Below are 16,335 nucleotides of genomic sequence, written 5' to 3'. Positions count from 1 at the left end.
TATGAAAATACCAGTTATTCTCATGCATACATGTTATGGCTAATGTACTGAAATCAAATGAGTAGACTGTGCCTTTATTGTTCCTTCTGTTCTTAAAGAGATGCCTTAAAACTTGCATGGCAAGTAAGTTTCATCTAAGTGCCAATTCTGGTTGATTATGGTGGTTACCTGGGGAGTGTGTTAAGTTTTATGAGGGCTTTTTTTTTTCTCAGTGGGAAAGAATACTATATTTGATTAGTGGGTTATTTGCTCTCATAGCAGTGATATGAGACCTGCTGACTCTGGCTTAGTACATCAAAATGATGCTCTTAAAAGAATCATCTTTACTTAAATTTAAATATTAGGCTGAGGAAAAAGAAGTGACATTACTGCCACAGTCTAATTTCTCATTATTGATGAATAGTAGGTAGACATTAATTTACATATTTTCATCCTTGAAACAAGTAATTGTGTATATAATTGTTTGTATTAATGAGTCCCAATTGTGTTTCTCTTTTCTTACAGCACTTAGTGCACACATGCATATACCACTCATTTGGCACTAGGCTATGTTCACTTATATTATTATTTATTTCCTTTATTTATTTAGTCTAGCTTACCAAGTAGATTATAAATTTTCTTAAGCTTATCAGCAGAATCTTGTTCTTCCTTGTAGTCCTAGCACCATGAAATGCCATGATGATGATGATATTTTTATAAAAATACATGTTACTTGTCTGTCATTAACTCTAAATTACTTGCTATTTTGTGGTATTTTTCTATTGGCTGGGATATTAGCTATATAGTTTAAAATTTTCATAACATTTCTAATATGGTATGGAGCCATATTATGAAATCTGGATTGTAATGCTTTCATAGGACATTTGATTTTTTTTAAAATAATGGATTGGCTCTTGCCTTTAGGTAGATAAAAGTTTAAAGCCTACAGTAAGATGGTTAATCTCTTTTGGAAGCTCTCTAGGAGTATAAAATTAACCATCTCTCTCAGAAACTGGTATAACATTTTGTCTTCCTAATAGTCATACATCATTCTTATGACTAAACAAAACTAAAACAAAACAAAATAACCTGCTTTAATTTATGTTTTTAGAAGTTTTCCATAGACCATAAAACAGCCCAGTGTACTTTGTGTAATTAAATAGTAATTGCTATCCCTGTAATCTTGACACTTTGCACTAAACAACTATACTTTTCAAAATGTTTAAAAATAAACACTTTCACCATGTTAGTCACCGTCAGTCATCCTTGAATCCATGCCAATTTTTCATATAAAGGAAAATTAACTTCCATAGCGGAAGTGTTAAGATCTATGATCTAGATTCTAGATGGACATCTAAAGAGATTGGTGTAATAAAGTGATTGCTTCTTACTCTGGTATGTTATAGTCTTTTAAACACATACCACTTTCTGTTTATTTTCTCATAAAAGACAGTTACTGCTTCATTCAGTTTCTTGTCAACTATGACAGTCCCCATCCCTTAACTATATTTATCTTAGTCTAGATGAGGGGCCTACATAATGTAAAGGGCCAGATAGTAAATATTTTAGGCTTTGCAGGCCAATAGGCAAAATTGAAGGTATTATGTAAGTACTTATGTAGCAAGAGAGAGAGATTCTAAAATGTTTGTCTTGATGAAATTCAAACTATAATAATAATAACTGATTACAGGTGTTTTTGTGGCACACATCTAATTGGAATGGGGGATAGCATTTCATTTGATTGGGGTTCAAAGTTAGTGTTCTCTCTCATCAAACTCAACTGCAAATATTCATCTGTTAATGCTGATCTCTGATGAGATTTCATGTATTTCACCTCTGAATATGCCCTTTCAAACAGATTAGTACCACACACTGATATCAATCCATGAGCAGCATCTTATTTTATAGAATTCTTCTTTTTTTATTAGATTCATCTTATTTTATTAGATTCTTCTTTTGATGTTTGACTTTTAGCATGTTATTATATTGCAGATTAATCACTTCTAGTTGCAAGTTAGGTAGAGGCTCCTCAGTTGCAGTTGATGGATTTTGAAATATGGAAATTTCCTTTGCATTTGCATTCAGGTCCAAAAATCACTGCTGGAATTAGGGAGACCAGTTGTTCTAGTTTCCTGGGACTGAGCAGTTACCCAGGATTTGGGACTTCAAGTGCTAAACCTGGGACAGTTGTTTACCCTCTCTGGAGTTTAATTTGATATTAGAAAGTATATCTATTTCAGATTTGTGTGGGAATATAGATATTATTTTTTGTTTTAACTCTTGATAACACAACGTGATATTATTTGTGATTCAAACAGCATTAATTAGCATTGTATTGGCTTTACTTCAGTAAAAAAATTCACGTATTAACAACTGTTTGCCTTATAATTTTAGGTTAAATTCATTAAGAGACATTATCAGGTTTGCAGCAAAAGCTGATTTCCTAAGCCATTCAGTTTGATAATAGTGGTCAGTAGTGGTTCTTCTCATTCAGAAAAATTTTAGTCTCAGTACCTAAAAAAGTCACAATAAAATTTTGTCATTGCAAAGTTTTTGAACTTCTGCATGGTAGGGCAAGTCAAGATATTCAGCTTCCATTTTTGACAAAAATTCACAAAGCTGAGGATAGTTAAACCCACAGGAGTGAGTGAAATTCACCTTTGACACTGTTGGTTCAGTAGTACATGATTAATTCAAATATTTTCTGCAGGGTACCTGCTGATTGAATAACAAATACCATGAATAACCATAACATTTAAAACACGCTTTGTAAATTTGTCTTTTTCTCCTCCACATATATTGGCATCATCGATTGTAACACGTCTTAGCAGATTCCACTATAGGTTGTACTGAACTAGTGTTTTCTCAACTTTGAAGATATTCTTGCCTGGAATTGTTTCACACAGACTGTTCATAGAGGTTAATTCTTCAGTTACTCCAAACTTGGCATTGACTCCTCAAATAAAAAACAGCAATTGAGCGGTATCCACAACATCTTTTGACCAAAGAAAACCACTTGAAATCATTTTCCTTGCGTGTATATGTGGTTGTTTTTTTTTTTTTTTTTTTGCCTTGTTTTTTCATTAGCTATTCATATTGCTCCCAATGTCCTCAATTTTTTGAGTAACTGTACTCACTGAATGGCTGATAATCTCAGACAGAGATTATTTTCTCTCAACACACTTCTTCGGTTTCTACAATCAAATATGATTTAATTAACTAACCATCAGCAAATGGCTTTCCTTGATTGGCCAACAAATGAGCCATTCAGAAACTTACTTGGTTGGAGCCTCATGTTCATTTGTTATTTTTGTGAAGAAACTTTCCTATGATGAGACACACCATTTAAAATTTTCCATTTTTTTCTGACCATTGTTTGCCTGTGGCAGGGGATATTGTGATTAGTCCTTTGGTAATATTCATGTATATTGGATTCGATGGAGCACAGCTATAGTGTCATTGCATAATAAACATGGTGCTTTGCCATCTAATTTGATAACAGAACAATCCACTCTCCACTGTGCCTTAAAAGTGTGACATTTGCAGTCTAATCTTCATTTCTGGTTTTGATATGATGAGCAGGCACTGGTAATAAAGATAAAGTTAAAAATTGTGATGTGGCGCTTGAAAGGCTGTGGATTTATAACTGTGTCACTGCGGTTTGCAGTGTGCTAAGCAGCCATACGAAGTGCTACTCAATTCTGCTATTGTAGCATGAAAACAGCGATAACCGATGTAAAAGAATAAGCATGGCTGTGTTCCAATAAAACTTTATTTATAGACGTTGAAACTGAACTTCTGTGTGTCACAAAATATTGTTCTTCTTTTGATTTTTTCCAAAACATTTAAAAATGTGAAACCATTCTAGCTTGTGGGCTCTAAAAAAACAGGTGGCAGTCATACTTGGTCCACGGGCTCTACTTTGCAGATCTCTAGTCTAGATAGCCTTTTTCCAAACTATGGTAATGTTACTCCAATTTTTTAACGCTTACATTCATTTCTATCGATTTTCCCCTTTCCATATCATTTTAAAATTTATTTCTACCTAAGTAAATAAACTGAGTGATAGTTATTCTTTACATGGAGGATAGCTAGCTTTAGCATAGTACCTAAAGTACTTAGCAGAATGCCTGGCACATTGTAAATGATCAGTGATTGTTTGCTTTACCATGGACATTCTTATTCATAATGGCCCCTAATAGTGGTAGAGAGGTGTTTAAAACATTTTCTAGCTTGTTTTGGAATATAGGACACAATCAAAGCCTTTAAAAATTGAGGTATGTAGATTATATCTATAACATTACGTGGACTGTGATAGAAATAAATTAAATCAATACAATGAGAATTGCTTTCCAGAAAATCCTTGCTGGTTGTGTCATAGTCTCATTAGTTTTATAGGAAGGATGGTAAATTATTGGATAATTTCTTTCAGTATTTGACCAACAAAATTGTCAGTGTTAGGCTGACCACTGTAATGCTTTAAAAAAAAAAAGAATTACTTGTGATCATTATCCAGTGTCTTAAGTGTCTTAAGTACATATCCATTAGGTCTTTTTGACTTGAACACATCCAGTGTTGTTGCTGTTTCATCACAAATTTATTACATGAGCTTTCTCACTAAATTTAATAAGGAGTTACTCTTAGACCAGTGTTACTCAGAGTGTGGGATGAAGACCAATAATTGATCTGCAAATTGTTTGCTACTGGTCTGTGAACTGTTTATTATTTGTGATGAAAAATAGAAAAATATGAGAAAAAGCAGTTAGAAATTTTTATGATAGTTTGACAGGATAATTTTATGTGTGTTTAATAAAAGTTTAAACTTTTATTTTTAAAATTTAAGTAATATATTAAAATTATGTAATTGACATATAACATTATATTAGATTCAGATGTACAACATAATGATTAGATGTTTATATATTGCAAAATTATCACCAAAATATGTCTAGTTAACATCTATTACCACATATAGTTACATTTTTTTCTTGGGATGAGAACTTTTAATATCTGCTCTCTTAACAACTTTCAAATATACAGTACAGTATTATTGACTATAGTCACTTTGCTGTACATTACATCCCCATGATTTATTTTGTAAGTGGAAGTTTGCATCTTTTGCCCCCTTTTACCTACTTAGCCTACCCCTCAATCCCCACCTCTAGCAAACCAACAATCTGTTCTCTGTATCTATGAGTTTGGGTGTTTTGGGTTTTTTTAATATTCTGCATATAAGTGAGATCATACAGTTGTCTTTCTCAGTCTAGTTTCTTTCACTTAGCATAATGCCCTCAAGGTCCATTCATGTTGGGACAAATGGCAGAATTTCCTTCATTATTATGGCTGATAATATTCCATTGTGTGTGTGTGTGTGTGTGTGTATCACGTTTTTTTATCCATTCATCCACTAATGGATGCTTAGGTTGGTTCCATATGTTGGCTACTGTAAATAATGTTGCAACAAACATGGGGGTACAGATATCTTTTTGAGGTAGTGCTTTTGTTTTCTTCTGATAAGTACCCAGAAGTGGAATTGCTGGATCATCTGGTAGTTCTATTTTTAATTTTTTGAGGAACCTCCATACTGTTTTCCATAGTGGCTGTACCAATTTACATTCACACCAACAGTGCATGAGGATTCCTTTTTCTCCACATCCTGACCAGCACTTGTTATTTCTTGTCTTTTTGATAATAGACATTCTGACAGGTGTGAAGTGATATCTCATTGTGGTTTTAATTTGCATTTCCCAGATGATTAGTGACGTTGAGCACCTTATCATGTACCTATTGGCCATCTGTATGTCTTCTTCGGAAAAATGTCTATTCAGATCCTCTGCCCATTTTAAAATCAGATTTTTTTTTTCTATTAAGTTACATGAGTTTTTATATATTTTGGATATTAACCACTTATCAAATATGTGATATGCAAATATTTTCTCCCAGTCTGTAGGTTGCCTTTTCATTTTGTTGATGGCTTCCTTTGCTGTGCAGAGGCTTTGTAAAAGTTTTATGTAGACTCACTTGTTTATTTTTGTTTTTGTTTCCTTTGCTTTTGTTGTCAAATCCAAAAATCATCACCAAGACTGATGTCAAGGCAGTTACCGTCTGTGTTTTCTTCTAGGGGTTTTATGGTTTCAGGTCTTACATTCAAGTCTTTAATGAATTTTGAGTTAACTTTTGTGTATGGTTTAGGATAGTGGTCCATTTTCATTCTTCTACATGTGACTGTCCAGTTTTCCCAACACCATTCATTGAAGAGACTGTTCTTTCCCCACATATATTCTTGGCTCTTTTGTTGTAAATTAATTGACCATATACTTGTGGGTTTATTTCTGAGCTCTCTATTCTCCATTGATCTATGTGTCTGTTTTTATGCCAGTACCATACTGTTTTGATTACTATAACATGTAATATAGTTTGAAATCAGGAAGCATGATGCCTCCAGGTTTGCTCTTCTTTCTCAAGATTATTTTGCCTATTTGGGGTCTTTTGTAGTTCCATACAATTTTAGAATTGTTTGTTTCATTTCTGTGAAAACAGCCACTGAGTGCTCAGTTCCTTTCCAGGAGATACCAGTGACCTGGAGCAAAGCAGAGGGAGAGCGCTACCCTGCATCTTTGGAAAGTAGTTCAGTAGGCACCTGTATGGGTATTAAATTAGATGTCTGTTCCTTAGGCTGAAGATTTAAGACAAGTAAATGGGCCTCTTTCACAGGAAGACTGGGTGTTTTTTCAGTTGGTGCCTCTGCCCTGGGCCCTGGGACATACTCAGGTGAGTCTATGAGCACTTTAAAAACTGTTTCTCAGTTTGTTAGAGCCTTGTCGGTCTTGTGGATGCAAGCCCCATTGGCTTTCAAAGCTACATGTTTGGGCACTCAGCTCTAAGTTACAGATCTGAAAAGTTGGGGAACTAGACATGGGGTTCAAACCCTTTGCTCCTCAGAGGGAAGTTCCAATTTGAGAGTTCCAATTGTGGGTTGCCATGTGGGGTGAGTTTGTGGCAAGATTATGTCTCAGTCTCTCCTACCCATTTCGATGTTGGTTTTTTTCCTCATTTGCTTGATGTATAGGAGTCGCTTAGCTAGTTTCTGGGGTTTTTTTCAGAGAAAATTGTTCCCTATATAGCTATAGATTCGGTGTGTCTGTGGGATGAGGTGAGCTCAAGACCCTCCTAATTGCCACCTTTTTGATTTATTTATTTATTTTTTGGCTGCACTGGGTCTTTGTTGCTGTGTGCGGACTTTCTCTAGGTGTGCCAAGCGGGGGCTACTCTTCGTTGCGATACACGGGCTTCTCATTGCAGTGGCTTCCTTTGTTGTGGAGCACAGGCTCTAGGCACATGGGCTTCAGTAGTTGCAGTATGTGGGCTCAGTAGTTGTGGCACGCAGGCCGCAGAGCATGTGGGCTTCAGTAGTTGTGGTGCATGGGCTCAGTAGTTGCAATGCGTGGGCTCTAGGGCGTGCGGGCTAAAGTAGTTGTGGCGTGCAGGCTCAGTAGTTGTGGCTCACGGGCTCTAGAGTGCAGGCTCAGTAGTTGTGGTGCAGGGGCTTAGTTGCTCCATGGCATGTGAGATCTTCCTGGGCCAGGGATCGAACCCATGTCCCCTGCATTGGTAGGTGGATTCTAAACCACTCCACCACCAGGCAAGTCCCCTAACTGCCATCTTGAACCAGAACCTCCTTGGACATTAATTTTTAAATTTCATTTTAATTTTTGTTTTTAGTTTTGTTTTAGATAGAAAATTAAAAAAATAAAACTTCTCAGATTATATGATTCATTTATGATTTCTATAAAAACAGAAGGGAAGAACCATTAAAAGTTTCTGTCTTTTTTCTCCTTTATTGTACTTTTTTCTCCTCTTTTGGCTACTTCCACTTTTTCTTTCAAATCGCAAATTTCAGTAAAGTTCTCAACTTAGCCAACTTGGTCATTTGTTAGGTTTTTGTTGTTCATTTTTGCTTTTCTGTCTATTAATTTAGTTTGTATAGCTTCCTCATCAGCCTCATCTCTGTAGAATTCCTGCCTATTCTTATTTTGTGTTAGAAAATACCACCTTTATAATGGGTTTTCTACTAGGTAATTAAACTTGGTTAAGCAGGATCCATGTGGATGGTTGTTTCTGTGTCAATGTGACTGAGCCATAGGGTACCCATGTATTTGGTCAAACATCATTCTGGGTGTTTCTATGAAAATATTTTTGGATGAATTTAACATTTAAATTGATAGACTGAGTAAAGTAGATTGCCCTTCCTAATGTGGATGGGATTCGTCCAATCAATTGAAGGCTTGAATAGAAGAAAAGGCTGGCCCTTCCCTGAATAGGGGGGAACTCCTGCTTTGTCTGCCTTTGACCTGGGACATTGGTTTTCTCCTGCCTTTGGACTTGAACTGAAACATCAGCTCTTCCTGGATTTGAGCCTGTTGGCCTTCAGATTGGAACTAAACTATCAGATCTGCTGGGTTTCCAGCTTGTAGATCATAGGTCTTGGAACTTGTCAGCCTCCATAATCATGTGAGCCAATTCTTTATAATAGACACACACACACACACACACACACACACACACACCCTATTGGTTCTATTTCTCTGGAGAACCCTAACTAATACAACCCATATTCATTAATTTGTTCTTACTGTATTAATCCTTTGGTACTTAAGTGTGGAAGTTCACACATAGTAAAACACAAAGGGAGACCCTGATGTGTTATTTAGCCACTTATATTAGAATTGGTTGCTTAAAAAAATATTTTAAACTTATCTGAATACTATTCTAAAACAGTTATTAGAGCTAAGATCTATATTGGGCAAAAGAGGATTCAGTTGCTAGAGTACAATGAAGGCAAAATAAGGTTATTTCAAGGAAGGAGTAGTCAATAATATAGAATGTTATCAGCAGTTGTGCGGAAGAGTTCTGGAAAAAATCATTAGAATTTGTCAGTAGGAAAAGATTAATCGTTTTCAAAATGAATATTTTTAGAAGAATTGGGTAGAAAGGATCATTTAGGTATTAATATGTTTTGGGTGACAAGGAAGTAGAGGTAGTTAAAAAATATGCAGTAGTAGAAAATAAGGTTGGATAGGGATGATATGTGTAGATTATAAAAGGTCTAAATAGTTTAAAGTCACTTTAATGTCAGTTTGGAGAATGTATCAAAAGCATTCTACCATAGTTATCAACTGTGAACACATTATATGCAGAGATTATGTCTTTTACCTCTGTTTTCACTCTATAACATAGTTTCTGCTACATAGGAGGCACTCAATAAATATTTGTTGAATGCTGGATGAAAGATGCTTACAAGTCGTATTAAATCTTTTATTAATCTCAAAAATTATCCTTTTCTGTTCCTATCAATATTTTCCCTCAGGCTTACTGTACTCCCAAAGTATCATAATGAGCTTGCTATTTAGTATTTCCTTCTGTTATTTCTCATTTCAATCAACTTGGGATGAGGCCAGTAGGTTAATATTCTTATGCCATGCTCTTGATAATATTACTTTCCTGCCTATAACCTTAAAAGCCATATAACTACCTACTGAAATAAATATAAACTCTTTAGCCTTGCACCACAGCCCATCTACAATCTGACCCATTACCTACCTTTTAGTTCTTATCTTTCACTACTGCTTTACACTTTAGCATCATTGGGCTTATAAAGCATGTAAAGCCGTGATCTACTAGCCCAGTGCACTGTCAAAATGACAAAATTCAGCAACCAATTCTTGGTCATTTCAAAATAACTCAAGTTCTTCAATTACTTTTACCATGAAGGAAACTGTATTAACCACAGTGATACAAAAAGCTATAGATATTTAATGTATTCAACTTGATGTATTTGGAGATACATGTACACCTGTGAAACCATCATCACTATTATTGCCATAAACTTATACATCACCTCCAAGAGTTTCCTCCCATCCACCCTCCCTTGTATTTTTTTCTTTTTTCCTTTGTTTAAGAGCACTTAACCTAAGATCTACCCTCTTAGCAACATTTTAAGTATATAATACAGTACTGTTCATCATAGCCCCTGTGTTGTACAGCAGATCTCCAGAACTTATTTTGCATAAGTGAAATTTTGTATCCTTTGGCCAACACTTTCCCACTTACCCCTCTCCCCAGCCCCTGGCCGTCATCATTTCACTTTCTGCTTCTATGTTTTGACTTGTTTTATTTAGCATAACTGTTCTTCAGGTCCATCTATATTGTAACAAATGGCAGAATTTCCTTCTTTTTAAGGGCTGGATAATATTCCATTATATGTATATAGAATATTTATCCATTTGTTCACTGATGAACATTTGGGTTGTTTCCAATCCAAATGTTGTGAATAACACTGTGATAAATGTGGGATTGTAGATATTTCTTTAAGAACCAGATTTCAGTTCCTTTAGATATATAAAACCAGAAGTGGAATTGCTGGATAAAATGGTAATTCTATTTTTAATTTTTTGAGAAACCCCCATATTGTTTTCCATAGTGGCTGCACCAATTTACATTCCCACCAACAGTATATAAGGGTTCCCTTTTGTCCACATCCTTGCCAACACCTGTTGTTGTTTGTATTTTTGATAATAGCCATCCTAAGAGATAGGAAGTGATATCTCGTGGTTTTGATTTGCATTTTCCTGATTGGTGATTTTGAGCACTTTTTCATGTACGTGTTGGCCATTTGTATGTCTTCTTTGTAAAAAGGTCTACTCAGTTCCTCTGCCCATTTTTAAATCAGATTTTCTTTTTTACTGGGTTATATGATTTCTTTATATATTTTAGGTATTTATCCCATATCAGATATATGCTCTGCAAATACTTTCTCCCAATATTGCCTTTTCATTTTGTTGATGGTTTCTTTTGCTGTGTAGAAGATTTTTAGTTTGATCTAATCCCACTTATCTATTTTTGCTTTGGTTGTCTGTGCTTTTAGTGTCATATCCAAGAAATTGCCTGGTTCAGTGTTTAGCTTTCCCCCTGTTTTATTCTAAGAGTTTATTGTTTCTGGTTTTAAGTTTAGGTGTGTAATACATTTTGAATGGATATTTTTTAACATGGAGTGAGATAAGTGTTCAGTTTCATTGGTTTCCATGTGGACATCTAGTTTTCCTACAAGTATGGAAGAAACTATCTTTTTCCCATTGTGTATTCTTGGCACCCTTTTTGAAGATCAGTGGATCCTATATGTATGGGTTTATTTCTGTGCTCTCTATTCTGTTTCACTGGTCTATATGTCTGTTTTTATGCCAGTACTATACTGTTTTGAGTATTATAGATTTGTAGTATGTTTTGAAATCAGGGAATGTGTTACCTCCAATGTTATTCTTCTTGCTTAAAATTGCTTTGGCTATTTGGTGTCTTTTGTGGTTCTAAAAGAATTTTAGGATTGCCTTTTCTATTCCTGTAAAAAATGCCGTTGGGGTTTTGTTTAGTTCTAAAAGTTTTTTTATGGAGTCTTTAGGGTTTTCTACATATAAGAACATATCATCTGCAAACAAAAATAATTTTACTTCTTTCTTTCCAATTTGGATGCCTTTATTTATTTTTTGTTTCTAATTGTTCTGGCTAGGACTTCCAGTACTGTGTTGAATAGGGAGGTGAGAGTGAGCATTCTTGCCTGTTCCAGAAATTAAAGGGAAAGGCTTCAGCCTTTCATTGCTGAGTATGATGTTAAGTGTGGCCTTTTCATAAATGGTCTTTACTGTAAGGTAAGTTAAGGTCTTTAATAGGTAAGTTCTTTCTGCACCTGATTTGTTGAGAGGTTTTTTTATGTTTGTTTTCAAATCTTGAAAGGGTGTTGGATTTTGTCAAATGTTTTCCTGCATCTATTGAGATGATCATGTGAATATTATCCTTTGTTCTGTTAATGTGTATCACATTCTATGAGTTTTGTATGTTGAACCATCCTTGCATTTTAGGGATAAATCCTACTTGGTCAAGTGTGTGATTCTTTTAATGTGCCGTTGAATTCAGTTTGCTAGTACTTTGTTGGGAATTTTTGCATCAATGTTCATCAGGGATGTTGGCCTGTGGTTTTCTTTTCTTCTGGTGTCTTTGTCTGGCTTTGGTATCAGGGTGATGTTGGCCTCATAGAATAAGTTTGGAAGTTTTCCCTCTTCTTCAATTTTTGGGAAAAGTTTGAGGAGGACTATTATTAATTCTTCTTTAAATGTTTGCTAGAATTCACCTGTGAATCCATCTGGTCCGGGGCTTTTCTTTGTTGGAATTTTTTTGATTACCCCTTCAATTTCCTTATTTGTTATTGATCTGCTCAGGTTATTTCTTCTTGATCCATTCTTGGTAAATTATGGGTTTCTAGGAATTTTGCCATTTTTCTAGGTTTTTCAACTTATTGCTATATAATAGTTCATAATAGTCCATTATGATCATTTTTGTTTCTGTGGGATCAGTTGCAATATCTCCACCTTTATTTCTGATTTTATTTATTTAAGTCTTCCCTCTTTATTTCTTAGTTAGTCTAGCTAAGGGTTTGTTGACTTTATCTGTTCCAAAAACCAGTTCTTAGTTTCAATGATTTTTAAAAACAGTTTTTCTATTTTCTATTTAACTTATTTCTACTCTAATCTTGATTATTTCCTACCTTCTGCCAGCTTTGGGGTTAGTTTGTTCTTTTCTAGTTCCTTGAAGTGTAAAGTTATGTTGTTCCTTTGTAATTTTTTTTAATAAAAAGTTTATTGTTTATAAACTTCCCTTTTGGTACTGTTTATGCTGCTTCCTGTAAGTTTTGGTATGTTTTCATTTTTGTTTGTCTCAAGATATTTTCTAATTTACTTTTGATTTCTTCTTTGACCCAATAGTTGTTTAAGAGTGTATTTTTTAAAATTCCATTAGTTATCCCATTTTCTTTCTTGTATTCATTTCTAGTTTCATTACATTGTTATCAGAAAAGATACTTGGAATGATTCCAGTCTTCTTAAATTTGTTAAGACTTGTTTTGTGACCTAGCATGTGATTTATCTGGGTGATGGTCCATGTACACCTGAGAAGAATGAGTATTCTGCTGCTATTGTTCTGTATATGTCTTCAGTTTTAATTTGGTGTATAGTGTTGTTCAGTTCTGCTGTTTCTTTCTAGATTTTTCCTGTTTGAATGATTTATACATTATAAAGAGTTAGGTATTGAAGTATCCTGCTATTATTGTATTGCTGTCTATTTTGCTCTTCAGATCTGTCAGTGTTTGCTTTACACATTAATAAACATTTTATATTTGATGTTGGGCACATATATATTTATAATTGTTATATTTTCCTGTTGAATCGACCCTTTATCATTATATAATGAACTTCTTTGTCTCATGACAGTTTTTGACTTAAAGTCTATTTTGTCTGATACAGTGACTCCTGCTTTCTTTTGGTTACTATTTTCATGGAATATCTTTCTCTACCCTTTCACTTTTAGCCTACGCGTGCCCTTAAATCTAAAGTGAGCCTCTTGTAGATAGCATGTAGTTGAGTCTTAATTTTTATCCATTCAGCCACTCTGTCTTTTGATTGAGTTTAGTCCACTTACACTTAAAGTGATTATTGATAGGAAAGGGTTTCCTATTGCCATTTTAAAAATTGTTTTCTGTCTTTTTTCTCTTGTTCTTGTCCTCTTTGCTCACGTTTCTTTATTGTTTGATGATATATTTTTTTGGTAATAGCATGCTTTGATTCTTTTCTCTTTATCTTTGGTATATCTATTATACTTTTTAAAAAAGTTACTACTGGGCTAACATCAAAGATTTTATAGTTATATCACTCTGTTTTAAGCTAATAACAACTTAACTTCAATTATATCCAGAAAGTGCACCCTTTACTTCTTTCCTCACACACACAATTTACAAACTCATGCTAGATTTTACTTCTTTCTATATTGTGTTTCCATGAACACATTACAGTGGTTATAGTTATTCTTACTACTTTCGTCTTTAAAGACTAGTGTTACAAGTGATTTATGTGCCACAATTACAGTATTACAGTATTGTGTTTCTCTTTATATTTCCTTTAGCAATGAGTTACAGTTTCATGTTATTGTCTAGCATTTTTTTGTTTGTTTCAACTGGAACTCCCTTTAGCACTTCTTATAAGGCAGATCGAGCATGATGAACTCCCTAAGCATTTGTTTGTCTGGGAAAGTCTTTATCTCTCCTTCTTTCTTAAAGGAAAGAAGTTTTGCCAGGTAAAGTATTCCCGTTTGGAAGCGTTTCCTTTAGAAAAGGAATATATCATCTCACTCGCTTCTGACCTGCAAGGTTTCTGCAGAGAAATCCACCAATAGTTGATGTGCTATTCCTTGTATACTCCCTCGTATGTGACAAGTTACTTTTCTCTCACTGCTGTAAAAATTCTCTCTTTGCATTTGATTTTTGATAATTATAATGTGTCTCATGAAAATCTATTTGGGTTCAACCTATTTGGGGAATTTGGGGCCTCACAAATCTGGATGTCCATTTCCCTCTCTAGATTTCAGATGTTTCAACCATTATTTATTTTTTATTTTGTATTTTATTTATTTATTTATTTTGGCTGCGTTGGGTCTTCGTTGCTGTGCGTGGGCTTTCTCTAGTTGTGGCGAGTGGGGGCTACTCTTTGTTGCAGTGCACCAGCTTCTCATTGCGGTGGCTTCTCGTTGCGGAGCATGGGCTCTAGGCAGACGGGCTTTGGTAGTTGTGGCTCGCAGGCTCTAGAACACAGGCTCAGTAGTTGTGGCGTTGTGGCACACGGGCTTAGTTGCTCTGCAGCATGTGGGAGCTACCCAGACCAGGGCTCAAACCCGTGTCCCCTGCATTGACAGGCGGATTCCTAACCACTGCATCAACAGGGAAGCCCCAACCGTTATTTCTTTCAATAAGTTTTTAGCTTTTCTCTCTCTCTCTTTTTCTCTGTCTCTACTCCTCTGGGACTCCCAAAATGTGTATATTTGTGCCTTATTGGTATACCATAAATCCCATAGACTTTCTTCACATTTTTCATTCTTTTGGTTGTTGTTGTTGTTCCTCTCAATGGGTAATTTCAAATGACCTGTGTTTGAGTTTGCTGATTCTTTCTTCTGCTTGATTGATTCTGCTGTTGAAGTTATTGAATTTTTTACTTTAGTTATTGTACTCTTTAGCCTCAGTCTTCTTTTTTTTTATATTCTTTTTTTAAAGTATTTTTATTTTTTATTTTTTGGCTGCACTGTGTGGCATGCAGGATCTTAGTTCCCCAAGGATCAAACCCATGCCCCCTGCACTGGGAGCGTGGAGTCTTAACCACTGGACTGCCAGGGAAGTCCCTTTTTTTTTCTTATTTGAATGGTTTCTATATCTTTATTGAACATCTCATCTTGTTTAGGTATTGTTTTCCTGATTGTCTTTAGTTGTCTATCTGTGTCCTCTTTTAGAACATTGAGCTTTATGACAGTTTTTAATACAATTCTTTGTCAAGCCCTTCATGGATATACATTTCTTTAGGGTTGGTTACTGGAACTTTATTAGTTTTCTTTGGTGCCGTCATCTTTGCCTGATTCTTTGTGATCTTTATGACCTTGTATTCGTGTCTGTGCATGCATTTGAAGGAGCAGGAACCTCTTCAATTCTTTATAGACTGTTTTTGGCAGGTAAAGACCTACTCCTGCTAGGTCCCTGGATGGACAAGCCTGCCTCCAAACTGCAGTTAGGCAGGGCCAAGGCCAGATTATGAAGCTGCTTCCAGGTCCACAGTCAGGTCCATGGTTGGCTAGACTATTACTGGGGGCACCAGCAGGAGTACCACATGCTGGGTCCTCAGGTGGATGGGACTACTTCTAAATCCACAGTTGGCAGGTCTTTTTCTTGGGGTGCAGATTGTCTTGTCTCCTCCCAGGTCTCTGGGTGGATGAGACTGCCTCCAGGATCACAGTTGAGCAGTGGGAGCTCGTCATGGGGTTGCTTCTAGGTCTTTAGTTGGGTGTGTATTCAGTGGGCCTAAAATTGGAGTCACAGGTGGGTGCGGTTCCTGCTGGGTCTTAGTTGAGTGTGGCTGGAGCCATGTCCACAGGGGGATAGGGCTGCACTCAGGTCTGTATTCAGCAGACCTGCTACCACAGTGTGGGCATGCCTTCTCAAAGTGTCTTTCCTTGGTTTTGGGCTCCAGTGGGGATGCTGCAACATCTACCTGGATTTTGAAGCTCCTACAGTGGCACTTTTAATTCATGGATGGTTGCCAAATCAGTGTTTCTGTGGGGGAATGAGGGCTGGAGGGACCTCCTATTCTGCCATCTTACTAGTAACCGTCAACTTTTAATTTCAACTTTATTGCTGGCCTTTTTGAATATTGTTAACTCTACACTTTTCTTCAAATTCAAGGGAAAACAAAGAGACAAAAATAGCATATTTTTCTGAAG

The 16,335-nt window shown here is 35.6% G+C and overlaps 1 protein-coding gene across 11 annotated transcripts in view; it reads right to left on the bottom strand.

Annotated features, from left to right (window-relative positions):
- WDPCP (WD repeat containing planar cell polarity effector) overlaps positions 1-16,335 on the bottom strand; it is a 418,073-nt gene that overhangs the window by 28,490 nt on the left and 373,248 nt on the right. The window lies entirely within an intron of this gene.

Source organism: Balaenoptera borealis (genome assembly GCF_965194805.1).
Source record: "Balaenoptera borealis genome assembly, chromosome: 15".
In the NCBI taxonomy this organism is placed as follows: Eukaryota; Metazoa; Chordata; class Mammalia; order Artiodactyla; family Balaenopteridae; genus Balaenoptera; species Balaenoptera borealis.
The sequence above is the reverse complement of the archived record's forward strand: the minus strand, read 5'-3'. Positions and strand labels throughout refer to the sequence as shown.